Source organism: Adiantum capillus-veneris, chromosome 4 (assembly GCF_014529385.1).
Source record: "Adiantum capillus-veneris isolate H3 chromosome 4, ASM1452938v2, whole genome shotgun sequence".
Taxonomy (NCBI): Eukaryota; Viridiplantae; Streptophyta; class Polypodiopsida; order Polypodiales; family Pteridaceae; genus Adiantum; species Adiantum capillus-veneris.
Genome location: NC_140934.1, coordinates 47,913,622 through 47,919,621, shown reverse-complemented (window position 1 = coordinate 47,919,621; position 6,000 = coordinate 47,913,622).

Below are 6,000 nucleotides of genomic sequence, written 5' to 3'. Positions count from 1 at the left end.
AAATGTAGAGATACCGACCCAAAGATTCACCTTTCTACCTCCTTTCAAGAATCAGTTCAGTCCAAAAAAGAACTAATGATCCATGATCAAAGTTACATTAAGTTTTAATTTTTTTAAAAGACTATTCATTTTTTTACCTTTAGTTTTTCTTCTAAATTTTAAAGGATGACCAAATTTAGAGGAAGAGGTGATGTGATGTGATGTGATGTCTATAAAAGGGTTATATAGAGCCACCAAATATGGAGGGGGTACACGACGGGCCCGGCAGGATTCTTGCTTGTCCCGCCGGGCCCGCCGGGTTTCATATTAAACCCGCCGGGTCTGCCGGGATTGTTGGTTGTCCCGTCGGTTCTACGTTTTCTACCGGTTTTTGTAGGTCATGACATTAGATATGCTATTAACATGAAAAAAATAGTGATAATAACAACAATAATTAACATTTAACAAAATGCGTCATCGCGTAATTAAAATCCCTGGCTGTGGTGTACCTTATTAGATCCCCAAGTTTGAAAATAGTTTCTGTCACTTTCTTGTCCTGGCATATACACATACTCACTGGCAAAATGAACTACAATGTCAAAATAGTAAATCAAAAAGTGAGTGAAAGTCGTATACACAAATTAATATCTAGACAAAATGAGGGAGATGGAAAGATAGAGCCTTAGAGAATTACGTGTAGCATCTTGCATGTGCCAATCATGGCACTTCAAAACAATACAGTTAAACGCTTCCACCTTTCCTTGCTTTTGTGAAAGCTCCCTTTAGTAACCTCATGTATCCCGTTGGTGTGATAATAGATGCAATGGAACCCTTCACTTGATCTAGCTCTTCTTTGGTTAGTATCCATGGAGCTTTATAAAGCACAATCTTCCCATTGGGGGCTCAACGTGGGGTGGTAGAGGCAAGGAGACGTTTCAAGGCCCTCAAATCCTCCCTCGCACACAATGAGGCATTTTTGCCAATAATGTGGTCCCGTAGGGGTGAGCTACATTCTTGAATATGTGCATGGGATCCAAGAGGTGTTGTATTTTTAAGTCCTTCCAGTATGGAAGCCTTAAAAATCTGGAATACCTTGACATACCTTTTAATGGAGTAGTCGGGGCTGCATCACTGTTGTAGGGCTCTTCCCAAATAGTTTCCCAATCTCCCATTGTGCGCTTTAGTGATGTCTTCTCATCTGTTGGAGCCTTGTATTTTCTATTATCTTGGGCAAGAAACAATGGTTGTTTGGATAGATTACCTTGCGCAAGGCATCTGGCCTCTCCTCACCAATGATGGCGTGCAATTAGGGTGGGCATTGTGGCCCGATGTGGACAACCTTGCACACATATCACATCGTTAGAGAGAAGCTTCAAACTCCAAATGATAACTAGAGAGAAAGAGGGAAAACAACATACCAAAGATCTCTCCAAGCCAAGGATAGTCATGCATATTTTACATAAGGATTCCCCTCACAATGGCTTCTCTCCTCTCCTTTGGAAGTGCGACATCTACAATGGGGATGCCTCTCCGTAACTCCTCCAACTCCTCAATGAGGGGCTTGTGGTAGATGTCAATATTTTCCACCTTGTACTTCCCTGGCACAAGCAAGGAAAGAAGTATATTTCCCTTCTTGGTTGTCTCTCATGGTGGAATATTGTAGTTGATGATCACAACAGGCCAAGTGCCCCATGAAATGGACTTGGTGCCAAAGGGATTGACATCATCGCTTGCCAGCCCAAGTCTCAAGTGTCGAGGCTCTATGTGCCTCCATGAAGGTGAACCGGAAGGGACACACTCATTCTATCATTTAAGTGGTGGTTGGTGTGCCATTGAGAAGCTCTAGTAGACCTGACTTTAAACATGTGTTGAATACGAGGGATTACTGGAAAATGTCTCAATACCTTGCGGGGTAGGTGCATCCCACCACTCACTTCAGTCCTGTAGCGTCCTTCCCTGCACACGAGACATGGGGGAGCATGTGCATGCTCGTTGCGGCATAGTATGCAATCATTGACGCATGCGTGGATACGCTCATACTTCATGCTAAGTGCAGTGACATACGATCTAGCTCGTCAATGATCTGGAGGAATGTGGGGATAGGAAGCATTTTGCCCATCAAACTACAACAAAAAATATTATCAATACAAATGCAATGCAATCCCACTTCGTGAAGGAAGTGCCATGTATAAAAATCCATATATAGGGCTTACCCAAGGAGTGCATCTACACTTGCATTGCTCCAACCGGATTTTGCTTGCAATTTGATGACTTCAAAGGGTGGACCGTGAGAAGAAGGCATGGGATTGCAAGAAGAATCGATTGCATGAAAGCTCTACATAAGAGGGACGGCAAGAAGATACAACCATGAACATAGAACAAGAGGTAAGATTCTTTACCGACCCACCCCGCTCTATTGTCTTAAACTCACATACAATAGAATAGATAGATGCAAAAATCTCATACCTCTTGCATATTTGTTGACGATGTTTGCTTCCTTGCTCTCACTTTGTTTGTTTTGCTTGAGTTCTTGATATGTTGCCGTCACTTGCATTGCTTGATTGCTTGTAGAGAGCATGTGATTAGCTTGTAGGTTTTTTCTTGTTTGGTGTGTGATTAAGAAAACAGAAAAAGGAGAGAGAGAGAGAGAGAGAGAGAGAGAGAGAGATTAGTGTAGATTTAATGCTTAATGTGAAGTTAGTGTTGAAGTAGATAGAGAAAGCCTTTTTATTTTGTATGTTGAATGTTGAGTTAGTGTTATATTAGAGTTAAAAAATGTCCTATTTAACATATGTGTAATTTAAAAAAAATGAAAGAATGTCCAAAAAATTTAAACATTAATCAAAAGACCTAAAAAAAAGAACTTAGAGAGAGAGAGAGAGAGAGAGAGAGAGAGAGAGAGAGGGGGGGGGGGGTAGAGATAGAGAGAGATAAAGATAGAAAGTGGGAGAGAATAGAGAGGGAGAGAGGGAGGGGGTTAGAGAGAGGTAGAGAGGGTAGGGAGAGAATAGAGAGAGGGAGGGGGATAGAGATAGAGAGAGATAAATTATAGAGAGAATAGGGAGAGAATAGAGCAATAGAAAGAGAGGGACAAAATAGAGAGAGAGAGAGAGAGAGAGAGAGAGAGAGAGAGAGAGAGAGAGAGAGAGAGAGAGAGAGAGAGATAAAGATAGAAAGAGAGAGAGAGAATAGAGACGGAGAGAGGGAGGGGGTTAGAGAGAGGTAGAAAGGGTAGAGAGAGAATAGAGAGAGGGAGGGGGATAGAGATAGAGAGAGAGATAGATTATAGAGAGAATAGGGAGAGAATAGAGAGATAGAAAGAGGGGGACAGAATAGAGAGAGAGAGGGAGAGAGAGGGAGAGAATGGAGAAAGAGAGAGGGAGGGAGGGGGAGAGAGAGAGAGAGAGAGAGAGAGAGAGAGAGAGAGAGAGAGAGAGGGAGGGAGAGAATGGAGAAAGAGAGAGGGAGGGAGGAGAGAGAGAGAGAGAGAGAGAGAGAGAGAGAGAGAGAGAGAGAGAGGGAGGGAGAGAATGGAGAAAGAGAGAGGGAGGGAGGGAGAGGGAGAGAGAGAGAGAGAGAGAGAGAGAGAGAGAGAGAGAGAGAGAGGGGGGGAGGGAGAGGGAGAGAATAGAAAAAGAGAGAGGGAGAAAGAGGGAGATAGAGAGAAAGAGAGATAGGTATCTACCTCCGTCTCTATCTATACATTAGATAGATAGAGGAAAATAGGAGTAGAGAGAGAGCAATAGGATCAGTAGATAAATCTCATTTTGTTCTCTCTCTCTCTCTCTCTCTCTCTCTCTCTCTCTATATATATATATATATATATATATATATATATATATATATATATATATATATATATATATATATATATATATTCTACACACCTCATCCTACACCCCTCTACCTCTTCATAAAGAGAGTGCAAACATAGATAGTTAGTTATTAGAGCCTAAGTTTCTTTCTTCTCTACCTAAGAAGACATGCACCCCTATAATCTATGAAAGGTTGGAGTTGTTCGTTGCAATAAGGTAAGTGGGACTGGGATTTATTATCTCAGTTGGCGTGCCTATTTACAGGGTTCGAGGGACACCATCAGGAACTATGGTCTTAATAATGGAGTCTATTTAGACTTGCCTATGGCTTAATCATTATTGAGCTATTAACAAGTTCGATAGGAAAAGGTGCCAACTCAGCACTGTTAAACCCACTCCAAAGCTCTTTGTAATAAACAATATTCTAAACCATGGGTGTAGTCACTTGGGTGCATTTTTTGAAGGCTAAGAGAAGTAGTAATTAAAGCTTTAATCTCTATCTATCTCTACCCTTTATATACATTAGATAGAGATATGTACTACTTAAAGATATGCCTATTAGCCCCTACTTATGTATAATAGTCTGTATGTGTGTAAGATGTCGTGATATTTACCTACATTTAATGTAGATGTTGAATGAGATACTACCTACTGAGGAGCAACCCACTCATTCTTCCTTTGGTTGGTTCACATCCCAAATGCACCCCCATCCAAGGTGGACGTCGCCTCTAGTGGACCCAACTCTTCAGCAAGCATGTCTCTCTTACACCTATAGAGGTGTTGGCCCATCTACCCTAGTTACTCCACCAGTGGTATATCCAAACCTCCAACATGCACTCTCTTTGTAGGACGAGTACCTTCATTCGATGAAGGGATTGTTTGGCCGCTACACTCCACAATAGCTTGCATCCTATGATTTTTCTCAGTAAACCATGCCATGGGAGAGTCAGGGAGGGACTTCCTACGTCCGAAGCCTCGCACCGATGGCACCTCCTTCTACGGTCCCTTCTTACAGACCTACCCCCCTTCCATCGCAAGGTCCCACTCCTCTTCCATCACAAGTCCCCACGCCAATCCATTCAACTTATGCTTCACCCTAGCATCATCAATAGTCCACATCTGGTCGATGAACTTCTTCTAGCAATGCACGTTGATGTTTGTCTTAGGGCTAGACGATGCAGAAGACTCTAACATCCATTTTATAAAAAACAAAAGACCATTTTTGCTCATTTTTACGAAATGTTTTGCCGGCTATTGATGAGCATGAGATCATTCAAAGCTCTTGGCATTCCCTTTAGATTTTTTGCACTGAGAGAGATAGCAAGCATGCATGCACTCACACACCCATTAGAAAGCAATTGGGGCTCTTGCCAATTGGAAACCCATAGGGGTAACATGCACATGCACACATATTACATGTCCACTAGTCAGTTGAATTCACAAATAGTTTAAAAATATTTGATGGCCATGTGAGTGCATGTGCTATGGCTATCTTGAGTGCAAAAAAGGATGGCTAAGAGTCTCCCCATTGTCCATGAAAGCTTGGAAAAAAATCTTCTAGCGGCTCGGTGATGCATGTGCTCTTGCTATCTCTCTTAGTGCAAAAATAAATGGGAGGGCCAAGAGCCCCCCCATCGTCTGCAGAGACGATGGCAGGGATCGAGAGCATCTCATGGAAGAAATGTTTGGGAAAGCTTGTTTCTGGAGTAGTAGTGGGAATCTCTCTATCTCTGTCTCTCTCTGGACACAACATACACTACCATGGGGGGTCTTCTCTCTCTCCCTCTTTTTCTCTCTTCCTTCCCTCCTCTTCTTCCTTGACAGAGGCCAGTTATGAGTAGCTTACTACCATTGTCATCGCGATATAGTTAGGTGCAGGGCTAGTGTCGAAGATGAGGGTTCCCCAAAGGGTACCATTTATGCCTTATACATGAGAATGCCCTAGGGATATCTAGTTGTCTTTGCATATATAGGAGAGTTTGAAATAAGCACAGTATCATCGACATAAAGCAACATAGATAATTATGTACTCACAAATTGCTCCCCGCTATCCCTTGCAATCTCAGTATAGTCAAAAATCTCACCAATATACAATCAAAACACAGTTAAAGAAAGTCTAAATTCTTGCTTAACCTCAATACTAGAGTGAACAGGTTAAGCTCTAATGGGACTCCCATGTAATGTAGAGTTTGTATGAATCTGGCTA